The sequence below is a fragment of the Saccopteryx bilineata genome, chromosome 1 (genome assembly GCF_036850765.1).
Source record: "Saccopteryx bilineata isolate mSacBil1 chromosome 1, mSacBil1_pri_phased_curated, whole genome shotgun sequence".
Classification (NCBI taxonomy): Eukaryota; Metazoa; Chordata; class Mammalia; order Chiroptera; family Emballonuridae; genus Saccopteryx; species Saccopteryx bilineata.
Window position 1 is genome coordinate 158,064,653 of NC_089490.1, and position 16,044 is coordinate 158,080,696.

The following is a 16,044-nucleotide window of genomic DNA, read 5'->3' on the forward strand; positions in this document are numbered from 1 at the left end:
GAGCAACTGCGCCCGCGCCTGGGGGGGTGGGGGGTGGAAAGCAGCTGCCTTCCAGCTCCTGTGTGTGGTGGTGGTAGTGGTGTGTGTGTGGGGGGGGATCGCCTGCTGGGCGAGGGTCTCTAATGATGGAACCTCCTGGGGGAGAGGGTTCTTCCGGGGTGGTGGGGTCTTCTGGGGTGATGGAGCTGAGGCCCGCCCGTGCCTGGGACACATCATGACCTCCCTCTGAGCATCCCCCGTTGTATAACTACAGCGCACTAAGCTTTGCGCCACTGGAGCTCCCTCTCCCCACTGTCAAAGGGGCAGGCTGGTGGAACCTGGGAGCCCCTGGCATGGGGGTGCCTCTATACTCTGTTCCACAGAGAGACTTGGGTCTGGGTTCCACAGGAGAGGCCTGGGAAGGGACCATGACCAGCCGCCCTACCACAGTAGTCATCAGCCAGTCCTGAGAACCTCATTTTCTCAATGCCCGAATCCTCTACCCCAGGGGTCCCCAAACTACGGCCCGCGGGCCACATGCGGCCCCCTGAAGCCATTTATCCGGCCCCCACCGCACTTCCGGAAGGGGCACTTCTTTCATTGGTGGTCAGTGAGAGGAGCACATTGACCATCTCATTAGCCAAAAGCAGGCCCGTAGTCCCCATTGAAATACTGGTGAGTTTGTTGATTTAAATTTACTTGTTCTTTATTTTAAATATTGTATTTGTTCCCGTTTTGTTTTTTTACTTTAAAATAAGATATGTGCAGTGTGCATAGGGATTTGTTCATAGTTTTTTTTATAGTCCGGCCCTCAAACGGTCTAAGGAACAGTGAACTGGCCCCCTGTGTAAAAAGTTTGGGGACCCCTGCTACCCTTTGCTTGGTGGCCCTCAGTCTGGTCCCTGTTTCCCTGTCCACCTTTCCCAGCTGATCATCACTTGGCACCCAGAGTGGTTTCAGATACACCCTTCTGAGCACCCTAAGGCTGTCTGTGGCATAAAAGAAAAACCCAACTCCTTGCTGGCCAGAGCCCTGTGGGATTAGGCAGTCTCAGGCCTACGCACGGCTGTGCCCTCTCCCTGTTCAGTCTCTGCCCAGACACTGCCTCCTCAGAGTCCTCCCCAACCATCTTCCCACAGCCCTCTCCTTTATTTCACTTAATCCAGATGTATTTTCTTTTTTTGTTCTTTTTATTTTTTTTGAAGTTTTTTTAAAGACTTTATTCAATTTTCAGAGAGGAGAGAGAGAGAGAGAAAGAGAGAGAGAGAGGAGGGGGAGGAGCAGGAAGCATCAACTCCCATATGTGCCTTGACCAGGCAAGCCCAGGGTTTCAAACCGGTGACCTCAGTGTTCCAGGTCAACGCTTTATCCACTGCGCCACCACAAGTCAGGCATTTTTTGGTTCTTTTTAAAGATTTAAAAAAAAATTTATTCATTATAGAGAGGGGAGAGAGAGAGAGAGAGAAGGGGGAGGATCAGGAAGCATCAACTCCCATTTGTGCCTTGACCAGGCAAGCCCAGGGTTTTGAACCGGCAACCTCAGCATTTCCAGGTTGACACTTTATCCACTGCGCCACCACAGGTCAGGCTTTTCTGTTCTTTTAAAATAAACTTTAAGCCTGACTAGGCGGTGGCGCAGTGGATAGAGCATCGAACTGGGATGCAGAGGACCCGGGTTCGAGACCCCGAGGTCGCCAGCTTGAGTGCGGGCTCATCTGGTTTGAGGAAAAGCCCACCAGCTTGAACTCAAGGTCACTGGCTCCAGCAAGGGTTTACTTGGTTTGCTGAAGGCCTACGGTCAAGGCACATATGAGAAAGCAATCAATGAACAACTAAGGTGTTGCAACACGCAATGAAAAACTAATGATTGATGCTTCTCATCTCTTTCCATTCCTATCTGTCTGTCCCTGTCTATCCCTCTCTCGGGCTCACTCTGTCTCTGTAAAAAAAAAAATAAATAAATAAAAATTAAATAAACTTTAAAAAGGTTGATTTTAGCCTGACCAGGAGGTGATGCAGTGAATAGAACATTGGACTGGGATGCGGAGGACCCAGGTTCGTGACCCTGAGCTCGCCAGCTTGAGTGCAGGCTCATCTGGTTTGAGCAAGGCTCACCAGCTTGGACCCAAGGTCGCTGGTTCCAGCAAGGGGTTACTCGGTCTGTTGAAGGCCCACGGTCAAGGCACATATGAGAAAGCAATCAATGAACAACTAAGGTGTCACAACGAGAAACTGATGATTGATGCTTCTCATCTCTCTCCTTTCCTGTCTGTCCCTATCTTTGACTCCCTCTCTGTCTCTGTGTAAAAAAAAAAAAAAAGTTGATTTTATCTAGAGGGAGGGAGAAGGAAACATTGATTTGATGTTCCACTTATTTATGTATGCATTCATTGGTTGATTCTTGTATGCGCCCTGGATCCCACAACCTTGGTGTATCGGGAAGACGCTCTAACCAACTGAGCTAACTAGCCAGGGCTCCAGGTACATTTTCCTCACAGCACTTAATGAGGTTGTGTAGCTGAAGTCACAACTCCCCTGTTCTGGGGGAGATGTTGTCTGCTGTGGCCTCACCTGCCCCAGACCCTGTAATAGCAGGCACACAGGAAGAAAAGAACAGAGGTTTGCCTCCAGCCAACTTCAGGGTGTGGCCTGTGCCTATTTCTCTTGGGCAGCCAGGAGATGGGATTTCTAAGCACCACTGCTCTGCCTGTCTGCATCTCCTCAGCCTTAGTCAGAGGCAGAAACTGAGGCCCAAGAGGAAGGGCTGGGAGCTGAAAGGGTGAACTGAGGCTCAGAGGGACTGGGAGCATAAGAAGAGAACTGAGGTTTCTCAGGGAACCTCAAGAGGCGATGTTCTACGTGTGTGAACTCATAGTCAATCTTCCTTGGTCCCCCCGCCCCGGCGCCCTAGTGCCGGGGAATGCCACACAGGAAAGTGGACTCCAAGTTTCTGTCCTCCCCAGCCCGGAGGTGTGGGCCCTTCTCGGGAAGCTGGGCCCTTAACCCTGGCTGGGGGCAGCTGGCCTGCTGAGTGGCCCTCTTCCCAGCCCCTGACCCCACTTCCTGCTGCCCTGGCAGCTGAGGCCCCTTGCAGGGTGTGACCTAGCTCTCTGAGCCTTGCCTCCTCCACTGCTGCCCATCACAAGTTCCCAGATCTGATCTCTATCTATGTGAGTGATGGGTGAATCTTCACATTGAGACTCATATTGCTGTTAGAGAGAGCACAAAGGAGAACCCCATGATCTGGGGTGGGGGGGCAGTCAATGCCACCATCCTGAGGACATGTGGGCTGAATAGATGAAGAAGGTTCTGGGCAAAAGTGGAACTTGGGGAGGGGGGAGAAGAGGGCAGTGGAGAAGTAAGGAGTGGGAGGGGGGAGGAAGGCAGAAGAGAGGGATGGGTCAGGAGCATAGAGAGTCTGGGTGGACCCCAGGATGGGGTGAGAGGGAGACCCTGTGAACCTGAGGGGAACAATAAATAGCAGGGGTAGGGAGACGGGGGAAGGCGGGGCTGAACTGATTTAACACCTGCACCTGAGACATGTGGTCTTGTTCCTGGAAGACTGAGTCTATGGGAGCTGACATGTTTGGGGCTGAGGTCCTTGCTCTATTGCTCACCCCCCACCCCTGGCCTGGGCTTCCTGCAGAGCCTGCCCTCAGACCCCCCTTCCCGGCATTGGACATTGTCCACACCCGAGAGGAAGTGCTCAGCAGCCTCAGCAGGAAGCCTTCTTCCCACAGAGGGTCCCAGCCCCTCCTTCCAACCCCCATATCCTGGCCTCCGGTCCAACACTGGTGCTCTGCAGGGGACTCGGCCAAGGAGGGTGTTGAGGAGAGGGAGCCCTGGAGATGCCTGTTGCTTCCAGGACACCGTTCCCATGGCTCTGGGCAAGCTCCCCTCACTGGCACCACTGGTTAGTTGGGGGCCTTGAGACTCTTTCTTTGGGGTGGGCTGCAGCTGTGAGAACACAGCTGTGTCATTTGGAACCCCTGTTAGGTCCCCCTCCCAGCTCTGGTGCTGGAGGGCCCCAGACCTGAAATGTCAGCTGAAGTCCTGCCCCTTGGAGTCACTCCCTGTTTTGGTGGTCTCAGGGTCAGTGGAAACCTGGGTGAGTCTGTTTAATAAATAACCACACAGCCCTGGCTGGTGGCACAATAGAGTGTCATCTGGAGTGCTGAGGTCACTGGTTTGATTCTGGGGTTGCTGGCTCTGTCCAGAGGGAGCTGGCCTGATCCTGAGGGTGCTGGCTGGGCTCCGGGGGCATTATTTCGAACACCGGTCAAGACACGTATAAGTAATTAATGGGTGCAGAACTAAAAGGAACGAATTGACGCTTCTCTTTCTCTCTCTTCCACACTCTTTCCCTTCCTCTCTCAAAATCAATGGGAAAAATTTATAACCACACAGAAGGCTCTAGAGTGGAAAGGGCTATTCCAGTCCATCAGGCCTTTGAGTGGGCCCCTGAGCTAAACTGAGGGGGTCCGACACCAGGGCACCAAGCTGGTGGGTCAGGAGCCTGAATAAATAGCATGGAATGCCTGTGAAAATGATATTGCTTGATCAATCTGTTTTTGAAGCCAAATCCAAGTTTGGCAAAACAGGTGGTGGAAGGTGGCTGTCTCATGTTTGTCAGAGCCAGGGAGGTGCATGCTGCCCAGCCCGCAGGACATCTGGGGGCCTGAGATTTAAGTCATCAGGAGTGTCAAGGGAAATGGAAGGTTTCAGTAGTGAAGGCTCGGTTCAGACTGGCTGGAATGGCCTGGAAACTGGGCCTGGCCTCCCCAGGTACTCTGGATCATCCTTCACCCATGGAAGAGGGCTCAGGTGAGCAATCCCAAGGAGAGATAGATGGGTGAAGGTGAGGGGCTTCATGGGTGCCCAGGTCCCTCACCTGCCCCACATGGCTGGGAGGCACATTTTGGTGAGACTGGATTTGGGGGTGCTGCCTCTAAGACACTGAGGCAGGGCAACCTGAATAGGAGGTAGTGGGACTGGGGCCCTAAGAAACTTTCTCCCTGACCTCAGGCCTGTGGCTACCTCAGGCAATGCTGTCTTTCAGCAGCAGCTCTTTGCTGATGGGGTCCTGGCTGAGGAGCTGGGGGGTTGCTCAGGGACCCACCACTGAGCTTCTTGTGGTTGTCAGGCCACAGGGCCAGGTGACTGTGCTGGGAGGTGAATGGAGCTTGGGGCTTTGGGAGCAGTTACAAAAGAGGAAGGGAGGCCTGAAGGTGGTCAACTTTGGAAAGAGCAGATGGTGGTGATGAATTCAAATTGGATTTGGCATGGGTACCAGAACTAGCTTTGGACCCACTGTGTGCAATTTCTTGCCCCAGACCAGTGGTTGCAGCCTGATCAATTCCAGCAGAGACAAGCCAGGGAGGTCACACAATAAACTTGGTCCAGGGCAGAATCACCAGCTACTTTCAGCTACTGACTACCTGAAAGGTAATTTTTAATTTAAATTTCAACTTAAAACAGATACTTAAGTAAGTTATTGGAAAACTTCAGGCAGGGAAATAGCCCCCAATGGAAACTGAAAGTGCCCTTTACTGGGACAGAGGTAAAGCTGGCTTATATAAACAAGAGTTCGGGGGCCCACCCTTGGTTGGTCAGTTTCATGTAAATGAGGACTCTAAATCTCTAGTTTGGTCCAAAAAGCACTGAGTAGTTGGAATACTCCAATTGGTCCATAAAGATGCAAATGAGGATATAGCTGTACAGCTCTGATTTGATGGGGAATGGCTCAGTCCTATAGGTCAAGTTTCAATCCTGGGAGTTCTAATAGCTGACTCAGTGGGCAGGAGCACGGTGCAGAGTAGCGGGTGGGGGGTGGGCAGCAGCAGAGGTGGTGGTGGTGGTGGGGTTGGAAGTGAAAGTGTGTGGCTTTTCTCTGATATGCAGCTTGTATGAGAGGCCCCTGTAAACAATGGCTACTAGATTCTGGTTATGAAATTGGGCCCAATAAATTACAAGGGAGTCCTTCTTGGCAGGTATAGTTTTCTCAGGGTCAGCATGGGTTATATAAAGTACATTTTATTTCATATTTTATAAAACTCACAGTATATATGTATTTATTTTTTAACAGGCTTAATTCATTTTATTGTTCTTGTATAAAATTATGTGGTAGACACAGCTGGAGCTTTAGTCTTCTGCACAGACACCCTGGTGTGGGTCTTTATAAGAAATCAGTGAATTTCTGATAGGAAGACTTGGTGAGCCTGACCAGGCGGTGGGGCAGTGGATAGAGCATTGGGCTGGGATGTGGAGGACCCAGGTTTGAGACCCCGAGGTCGCCAGCTTGAGCGCAGGCTCATCTGGTTTGAGCAAGGCTCACTAGCTTGAGCCCAAGGTCCTTGGCTCAAGCAAGGCATTACTTGGTCTGCTGTAGCCTCACTGTCAAGGCACATATGAGAAAGCAATCAATGAACAATGAAGGTGTCACAACGAAAAACTAATGATTGATGCTTCTTATCTCTCTCCGTTCCTGTCTGTCTGTCCCTATCTGTCCTCTCTCTGACTCTGACTCTGCCACAAAAAAAAAAAAAAAAAAAAAAAGACTTGGTGAACACAGCTTCTTTCCAAAGGTGAGGGGTGAGACAGCTGTAGGTCTTAGCAATAACATTAAAGGGGGCCTTGGCAAAGTTGCCCAGGGTGGCAGTGCAGCCCTAGCTGAGTTGTTGCAGTTGTTGATACTGGCCATCAGCAGCAGCTTCTTGGGCGCAGGGTCTGAGACAATGTCAGTGCCCTTGGGGGTTGGGATGAGGCGCACCAGCACAGAGCCACAGTGGCCCGTCACCTTGCAAAGGGCAGGTGTGGAGTTTGCCGATCTCGTCCCCCAATAGCCTGTCCACACAGGTACAATAGAGTTTGAGCAGGATGATGGCTCCAAGGATGGCAGTGGCTACTTTCTCTGAACACTTAACACTCCAACCAACATGTCCATTTTAGTCACCAATGGCAACAAATACCTTAAACTGGGTCCTCTGGCCAGGGCGTGTCTGCTTTTGCATTGGCATAATCTTTAAAACCTTGTCCTTGAGGGACACACCCAGGAAAAAATCAATAATCTTAGATTTCTTGACGGGCAGGGAGAAGAGATAGCTCTTTAGGGACTTGATCATATCCTTGACTAGGTGGCCCAGCTTGGTGATGGGGATCCATGGCCTTGCCTCCCTGAGCTCTGTGGCCTTGGCCCTGACCTCTATCTGGTCACAACCTTGGCCCCGATGCCACTGCCAAATCCTCCATAGAAGCCACTGTGACCACCCATTCCAGGGCTCCCTGGGCCTCTGTGCCCTCCTGCAGCACCAGTGTCACCTGCCATTTGGTGTTTCCTTGGAAAAGTCACTTTATTTTAATTATGCCACCTATTTCTTTTTGTGTTCTTCACCATGGCTTCCGGAGAATTTAAGTGACCTGTGCAGCTCAAATTCCATTTCTGGCTGGCAGGGGACTCTGTGATCTGGAGCACAGAATGTAAATATTCTTTGGTCAAGCCCTGGCTGGTTGGCTCAGTGGTACAGCATTGGCCCAGCGTGTGGAAGTCCTGGGTTCGATTCCTGCCCAGGGCACACAGGAGAAGCGCCCATCTGCTTCTCCACCTTTCCCTCTCCCCTTTCTCTCTATGTCTCTCTTCCCCTCCCGCAGCCAAGGCTCCACTGGAGCAAAGTTGACCTGGGCGCTGAGGAAGGCTTTGTGGCCTCTGCCTGAGGCACTACAATGGCTTTAGCTGCAGCAGAGCGATGCCCCAAATGGGCCGAGCACCGCCACCTGGTGGGCATGCCGGGTGGCTTCCGGTTGGGCACATGCAGGAGTCTGATTGCCACCCCGCTTCTAACTTCGGAAAAATACAAAAAAATAAATAAAAATTCTTTGGTCATGTGGTAAGCTACCCTCTCCATCTCATCTCAGACTGAGACCTGAGAACTACTGCTTTTTAATTTTAATTTAATTTTATTTTATTATTATTATTATTTTTTGTATTTTTCTGAAGCTGGAAACGGGGAGAGACAGTCAGACAGACTCCCGCGTGCGCCGGACCGGGATCCACCCGGCACGCCCACCAGGGGGTGATGCTCTGCCCACCAGGGGGCGATGCTCTGCCCCTCCGGGGCGTCGCTCTGCCGCGACCAGAGCTACTCTAGCGCCTGGGGCAGAGGCCAAGGAGCCATCCCCAGCGCCCGGGCCATCTTTGCTCCAATGGAGCCTTGGCTACGGGAGGGGAAGAGAGAGACAGAGAGGAAGGAGGAGGGAGGGTGGAGAAGCAAATGGGCGCTTCTCCTATGTGCCCTGGCTGGGAATCGAACCCAGGTCCCCAGCACGCCAGGCCAACGCTCTACCGCTGAGCCAACCGGCCAGGGCAACTACTGCTTTTTTAAAGGGTTGGTACAGTGGTTCTCCCTGGGAGTAATTCAGCCTCCTTCCCCCTGGTGGACACTGGACAATGTCTGGGGACATCAGTGGTTGTCATGATTGGGGGTGTTCCTGGCATCAAGTGGGCGGGAGCCAAAGTGCTGCTCATCCCACGGTGCCCTGAGAACACTGAGGTCCAAATCCCAGCAATGTCAGAGGTTGGGAAACCCCCGGTGGGAGAGGCTGCAGGTGGAGGACTTGGGACAATTAGGTATGCCTGGCAGGGGGGCGGTTAAGGTCAGCGCCCAGACCAGAGCCCCACAGAGAAGTTAACTGGCCAAGGAGCTTCTCTCAGCTGCAATGTCTGCACCTATATATAACAAGAGGGGGCTCAGGGGGTTTGTGCAGGATGGGGGCCTTGCAGCCGGGTCTGGGTGATAAGGTGGGGCAAATATCAGAGAAGGGTCCAGGTGGAGTTGTGGGTGGATCTGCAGGGAGGGTGCAGGTTTGTACCTGGCTGTCTGGGGCAGGGGTCTGGGTGGGACAGGTTGGTCTGGGGGGCCTGAGTATGGAATGGGGTCAGGATTCAGCTTCCAAGGCCAACGCTGCGAGTCCCAGCTGGCCCAGATGGGCTGTGGATGCCCAGTACCGTCAAGGGCAGGGGCGGAGTCCCGGCGGTCGGGTACTCCCGGCGCCGCCACCACTGGGGACGATCTTGGCCAGCAGGACCTGAGATTCATCTGCTTCTTTTAGCTGGCTATGGTGCCCCGGCCGCTGCCCTCGTCTTAGCTCACATCCTGCAGACTGGAGTCGCGTGGGAAACTCCGGGTCTGGTCAGCAACTACGGACCGGCTTCGGTCACTGCTTCCACCGCCCTAGCAGCGCGCACGGTCTCGGTCCACAAGTCCCGGTAGCCCCTGCGCCCTCCTCGCCCACATTCCCAGCATGCTGCGGGCGCTGGGTGGGGGTGGGGGGTCTACGTCCTGGGGCTTCGTTTCCCACAAGGCCACGCATGCCGCAGCGCCCCGCACCCCGCCCTTCTTCCCAGCCACTGGTCTATCCAGACTTTGCATACCCGCGCGATCTGACTGGCGCACCTCCGGGAACCGGCTTCAGGAGTGGCGCGTACCTGGTGGCTCCCGTACATTCCGTAATACACATTCGTGTTATTAGTGCGAATGACAAGGGCGCCGTGATTCTTTTTCTTCAAAGAAATTTTTTTATTGACTGGTTTACGAGAGAGAGAGAGAGAGAGAGAGAGAGAGAAGAGAAGAGAAGAGAGAGATCTATACTACGTATTTAGGCATTCATTGGTTGATTCTTTTCTTTCCCCCATTGGTTGATTCTTGTATGTGCCCGGACCGGGAATCAAACCAGCAACCTTGGCGTATTGTGAGGATGCTATAAACAACTTAACTACCAGGCAAGGACACGTAGTGCTTCTTTAAACCAGCTTCCCGTCCCCCAGGTTCCTGCTATTGTCTAGAACTGGCGACAGGGGCAGATCACAGGAAAAGGTAGATGGTCCTGCATCTCCAGTCCAACTCAGATGGCAGCAGGCGCTGAATAAATAGGTGCTGAATGGACGTACAAAGGATTATCTTTGGCACTGGAGTCCAAGGCCATAGAGTTTCTTCTCTATCACCCCCAGGGCTAGGATCACGATACCAGGAGTTTCTCCGGCATCTTGAGTTGTTATGGGGCTGGGCTCATGATGATCAGAATGTGTTGCTTAGATGGAGTCATGTAGCTAAAAGTATCCAGGGTCTTATTGCCTGGCCAAGGGTCAAGGTGCTAGGCAGTACCACTGTTTTATCTAGGGGTGAGAGGATGTTTCTGAATACTGGCATAATGGTACTAGAGATCAGGGCATGCTGAGAGGTTTTGTCACGAGGGAGTTACAATTTCTTTTAGGTTCAGACTCGCAAGGAATAAGACACATCAGATGAATAGTATAGCAGAGGGCTGAAACTCCTGAGACAGAATCAGCCCCGAGAAACTGCGCCACTGCATATTTATTGAGTTCCAAAAGCCACAGCTCAGCAGATAAAGCTAGAAAACTACAAAAACCTTTTTTCCCAGCCATACCATCCCCAACCCTGCACATTTACTGTTTCCTTCATCATCACGGACACGAGAAGAGTCAGAGTTTCAGAGCTTATCAATCATAAAGGACATCTGGTTTCTGAAGGTATTCCTCCAAGAATCCTGTGTACTTGCATTCAAGTAACCTCAGGCCAGTCTACTGTTATGGTTAACACACTCTGAGATCTCCCATCTCCAAGTAACCCCTGCTCTGAAGTTAACTACCATTTATATTTGTGTAGGGTCTTTCCCTTCATGAGAGTCCTGCTTTCAGAGTATGAGCAGTTGCTAAGGATGAGGCTTACTCACTAATTCAACAAATATTTATTAAGTGCCTACTGGATGCCAAGTATTGTTCTAGGTGCCAGGATGACAGCAGAGAGCAAGGTGGGCAGACCCCTGCCCTAGGAGCTTACATCCTAATGGGGATTGGGATAACCAGAGACCACAAACACTAAACATAATAAACAGAGCTGTGTGCTTATAAATGTTGAACGGCTGGCTCTTCAGAGCAAAAAGCCCTGCTTTGAAGTGCATGCTGATTTTTGCGGTGTTGATACTCCCATTACAGCTGATTTCAGGCTACCAATAGGACATTGGCTAACTCACAAAAGTGCGCATTTTATAGCTCTGGCAAACTCCAACCTACCACTGTGCAACTGGTAAACACATTATATTAGCTAGTGATGGATGGAAGGGGGATTGGTGAGGAGCTGGGGCAAGTTGTAAAATCAAGTTGGGTGGTCAGAGAAAGATTTGTTCAGACCAAGAGGTTTGGGCAAAGACTTCAAGGAAGTAAAGAGAATTAGCAAGCATCTGTTTGGGAAAGGATGTCCCAAGTAGAAGGCACAGTGAGTGCGAAGACCCTGAGGTCAGAGCTGCCTGGTGTGATTTTAAAAAAACAAGGGGGAGGCCTGACCTGTGGTGGCACAGTGGATAAAGCGTTGACCTGGAAATGCTGAGGTTGCGGGTTCGAAACCCTGAGCTTGCCTGGTCAAGGCACAAATGGGAGTTGATGCTTCCAGCTCCTCCCCCCATCTCTCTCTCTCTCTCTCTCTCTCTCTCTCTCTCTCCTCTCTAAATGAATAAATAAAATAAAAATTTTAAAAAAATTAAAAAAAACAACAAGGGGGAGGTGGCCTGGCTAGTTTGCTCAGTGGTAGATCATTGGCCTGGAGTGTGGATGTCCAGGGTTTGATTCCCAGCCAGGGTACACAGGAGAAGTGCCCGACTGCTTCTCCACCCCTCCCCCTCTTGTTTCTGTCTCTCTTTCCTGCAGCCATGGTTTGATCACAGAGCATCGCCCGCTAGTGGGCTTTCCAGGTGGATCCTGATTGGGGCTCATGCAGGCATCTGTCTCTCTGCGGACCCTCCTCTCACTGAATTAAAAAAAAGCAAGGGGCTGCCTCTTTCCAGATGGCAATGAGCCGTGGGAGTCTCTCAGGACAACTGGCACAAGCACTGCACGATCAGGGGCAAGAGAAAGCCCTACCACAAGAAGTGAAAATATGAGCTGAGGTGCCCTCTGTTAACACTTAGGATTGGCCTGGCCAGGCGGTGGCGCAGTGGATAGAGCGTTGGACTGAGATGAGGAAGGACCCAGGTTTGAGACCCCGAGGTCACCAGCTTGAGCGCGGGCTCATCTGGTTTGAGCAAAGCTCACCAGCTTGAGCCCGAGGTCGCTGGCTCCAGCAAGGGGTTACTTGGTCTGCTGAAGGCCAACGGTCAAGGCACATATGAGAAAGCAATCAATGAACAACTAAGGTGTCACAACGCACAACGAAAAACTGATGATTGATGCTTCTCATCTCTCTTCGTTCCTGTCTGTCTATCCCTGTCTACCCCTCTCTCTGACTCTGTCTCTGCAAAAAAAACCAAACAAAAAACACTTAGGATTGGCCCCCACCGCATACACACAGTCTGTATGCAGCAAGGCAACAAGAAGTACACTGACTTGAAGCTGGGTGTGGGCAACCTGCTGGGGCTGAGTGCTGTATGTGCAAAACAAGGATTGCTGACATTGTCTGCAAACACATTCAACAATGAATCAGTCTGCACCAAGACCCTAGTAAAGAACTGCATTGTGCTTGACAGCACACTATATTGGCAGTGCTACAAGTCCCACTATACCCCTGGACCACAAGAAGGAGGCCAAGCTGACTTCTAAGAAGGAACAGATTTTAAACAAAAATGATCAAAGATCCCTGGCCAAGTAGCTCAGTTGGTTAGAGCATCATCCTGATACGTCAATGTTGAGGGTTCAATCCCTGGTCAGGGCACGGACAAGAATCAACCAGTGAGCCTGATCAGACAGTGGTGCAGTGGATAGAGCATTGGACTGGGACGCAGAAGACCCAGGTTTGAAACCCTGAGGTTGCTGGCTTGAGCGCGGGCTCATCCAGCTTGAGCGTGGTATCATAGACATGACCCATGGTTGCTGGCTTGAGCCCAAGGTCTCTGGCTTGAGCAAGGGGTCACTCGCTCTGCTGTAGCCCCCCTCCCAGTCAAGGCACCTATGAGAAAGCAATCACTGAACAACTAAAGTGCCACAACGACAAGTTGATGCTTCTCATTCCTCTCCCTTCCTGTCTGTCTGTCCCTGTCTGTCACTCTCTCTGCCTTTCTTGCTAAAAAAAAAAAAAAAAAAAGGAAAAAATAAACCAATGAATGAATAAATAAGTGGAACAAAAAATCAATCATGCCTGACCTGTGGTGGCGCAGTGGGATAAAGTGTGACCTAGAACACTGAGGTTGCCGGTTCGAAACCTTGGGCTTGCCTGGTCAAGGCACATATGGGAGTTGATCCTTCCTGCTCCTCCCCCTTCTCTCTCTCTCTCCCCTCTTTCTAAAAATCAATAAATAAAATATTTTTTAAAAAAAAAAAAAAAGAAAAAAAAAATCAATCATTCTCTCTCCTTTCCTTTCTCTCTAAAAATTCATCAATAAGTAAAAACCTTAAAAAGAAAACAATTAAAGAAAATTCAGGAGAAATATGATGAAAGGGGAAAAAACATGAAAATTGGCAGTCTTCTAGAGGGAGCAGTCCGCAGTCCCAGCAGGGCAAGCTTCTCGTACGTCTCACTTCCAGACCAGGCCAGTGTGGCCACGCAGATGGCTGTGTGCTAGAGGGCAAGGGGCTGGAGTTCTGAGAAAAATCAAGGCCCGGAAAGGCAAATAAATTCTCCTCCCTCCTGTCTTAGCTTATGTAATAAAGGTATTTATTGTTCTGTAAAAAACAAACAAAATACAAACAGGTGAAGGGGCCAGAGGGGCTGTACCAGAAGGATGGATAAAGCCAGAGAGGAGAAAGGATCTTGTCGGGTAGGACTCTGTGGGCTCCAGAAAAGCCTGCTGCGATCCCTCTCCAGTCCCCCAGTCCTCAGAATGTGAGCTCTTTTTTCCTCTGAACCTCAGTGTCCTCATCTGTAAATGGGGTCTTGGCAGGCATGCAGCAGGGTACCTAGTAGAAGAGAGTGTTGCTCTGGTCCCTACTTGATCCTATATAGAATGCCAGCTTTTTCCAGGATAGAGGAGGGAGAGAGGCTGGCAAGTTCTCTGTGTTCCAGTCCTCTGGGAAGAACAAGGCTTCCTTGTTAGAGTCCCCACGTAAAAAGGGGCAGGCGGCCACAGAGGCACGTGAGTGTGAGTCAGGGGACTAGCAACTGGACAAAGGACAATTTCGAGGCACTGGGGAGGTGGGAAGTCACATATCAAGCGTGAGCTGGCACTGGATGAAGTGACAGGCCCTGTGAACACCTGGCCTGCCACCTTCTGTATACCAGGGATGGAAAACAACAGTTCATTCAATAAACCCAGCCTCCTGGGGGTGTATCCTCACTTTCAGACCCAAAGGGTGGTGAAAACTCAGATCAGCAGTTGCAACAGTGTTGATGACAGCTCCCCTTCACCCCTTTCTTCAACAGGTATTTGTTGTGCACTTGCCATGGCAAGTGATGTTCTGGACCTATTGGAAACAAGGGGTACAACTCCTGCCTCTTCTTGTGCATCTTTGTGCATATGTGTTACATGGAGGAGCATGGAAGACATGGAGAAGGAATAACTAAAGAAATCAACAGCCATTTTTACTTTTCCCCTCCTCTTACACCAAACCTCACCCTCCCTCTGCCCCAAACCCTCCATGGCTCCCACCTCACTTGGGATCAAAGGCTACCTGGTCAGAATTGAGAGCGGCTTCCAGCCAACAGCCAGCAAGAGAGGGTCCCTAGTCCTATAATAACAAGGAAAAAGTTTTTTGACAACCTGGGGGAGCTGAGAGCTGACCCTTCCCCAGTCTAGCCTCTTTATAGTAGGGCCCAGCACTGGCCAACACTATCAATGCAGCCTGAGCAGAGAAACCAGCTCTGCAGCCCCTAAACCGTGAAATAATAAATGCATGTGTTGTTTAAAGCCATTGCTTTTGGGGGAATTTGTTATGAAGCATAGACAACCAGCTGGTCCTCCACGGCTGGCTGCCTACCAGTGTCCACATGCACCTCCCACTGGAGTCCCAAACTCACAATTCACATACTGAACTATCCATTTCTCCTAAAACCTGCCCCTCCTGCATCTGCCCTTTCCTCCTTACAGCAGTTCCATCCTCCAGGTTCTCGGGCCCAAGTCCTGGAGGTGGCTTCCATTCATCTAGTTCTCTTAATTTCCACACCAAATCTACTACAAACCTGTTGTTTCCAATTTAAAAATACTTCCAGAACCTGACCAGGTGGTGGCGCAGTGGACAGAGCGCCGACCTGGAACACTGAGGACCTACATTGGAAACCCCAGGTCACTGGCTTGAGCGTGGGATGGTAGACATGACCTCATGGTTGCTGGCTTGAACCCAAGGTCGCTCTGGCTTGAGCAAGGGTCAGCTGGAGCCCCCAAGTCAAGGCACATATGAGAAGCAGTCAATGAACAATTAAAGTGCCGCAATGAGGAGTTGATGCTTCTCATCTCTCTCCCTTCCAGGCTCTGTTTCTGTCTCTGTATTACTAAACAACAACAAAACTCCCAAACCTCACCTATTTATCACCCCATCCTCCACCTCCACCTGGGTGGAGCTCATCATCCCTCCTCACGATTGCTCCCCATCCCTCCACCGCCTCACCACCATCTCACCCACTATTGTCTCATCCTTTCCCCCAAGCTCCCTTACAATCCCCTTCTGGACCAGCGTGGTCCCATACCCACCACTCTGGTCTCCTGGCGCTGCATACGGCCTGTTCCCCCCCTCCGTAGCCACCAGAGGGCGCCTGTGAGCACCTGAGTCAGACTTGGCTCTCGGACTCTACAGCCTGTCCTCCCGGCCATCAGAGAGCAAATGGGGGGGGGGGGGGGCTGGATTGGGAGTGAGAGTGTGAGGCTCCAGGGAAGGAACGTCACTTCCTGGGCCTCAGGATCCCCAGATGCCACCTCCTTCCTCACCTCCTTCAAGTCTGCTCCAATGTCACCTTAGCGAGGCTTCCTCCAACCACCCCATTTGAAACTGCAAACTCCCCACACCTCCAACTCCTTCTTGCCCTTGATGTGTGTGTGTGTGTGTGTGTGTGTGTGTGTGGCATTGCTTGCCTTCTAATGTAATATGAACAGTTACTGTATTTGCATCTCTTTAAAAAAAGGTGAGAAAGGGAG

General features: G+C 51.2%; 2 pseudogenes; one reads left to right on the forward strand and one right to left on the reverse strand.

Moving 5' to 3' along the window:
- Positions 1–6,095: 6,095 nt before the first annotated feature.
- LOC136320217 (small ribosomal subunit protein uS5-like) lies at positions 6,096–7,303 on the reverse strand (annotated as a pseudogene).
- Positions 7,304–8,447: 1,144 nt separating this feature from the next.
- LOC136319407 (small ribosomal subunit protein eS8-like) lies at positions 8,448–13,594 on the forward strand (annotated as a pseudogene).
- Positions 13,595–16,044: the final 2,450 nt, after the last annotated feature.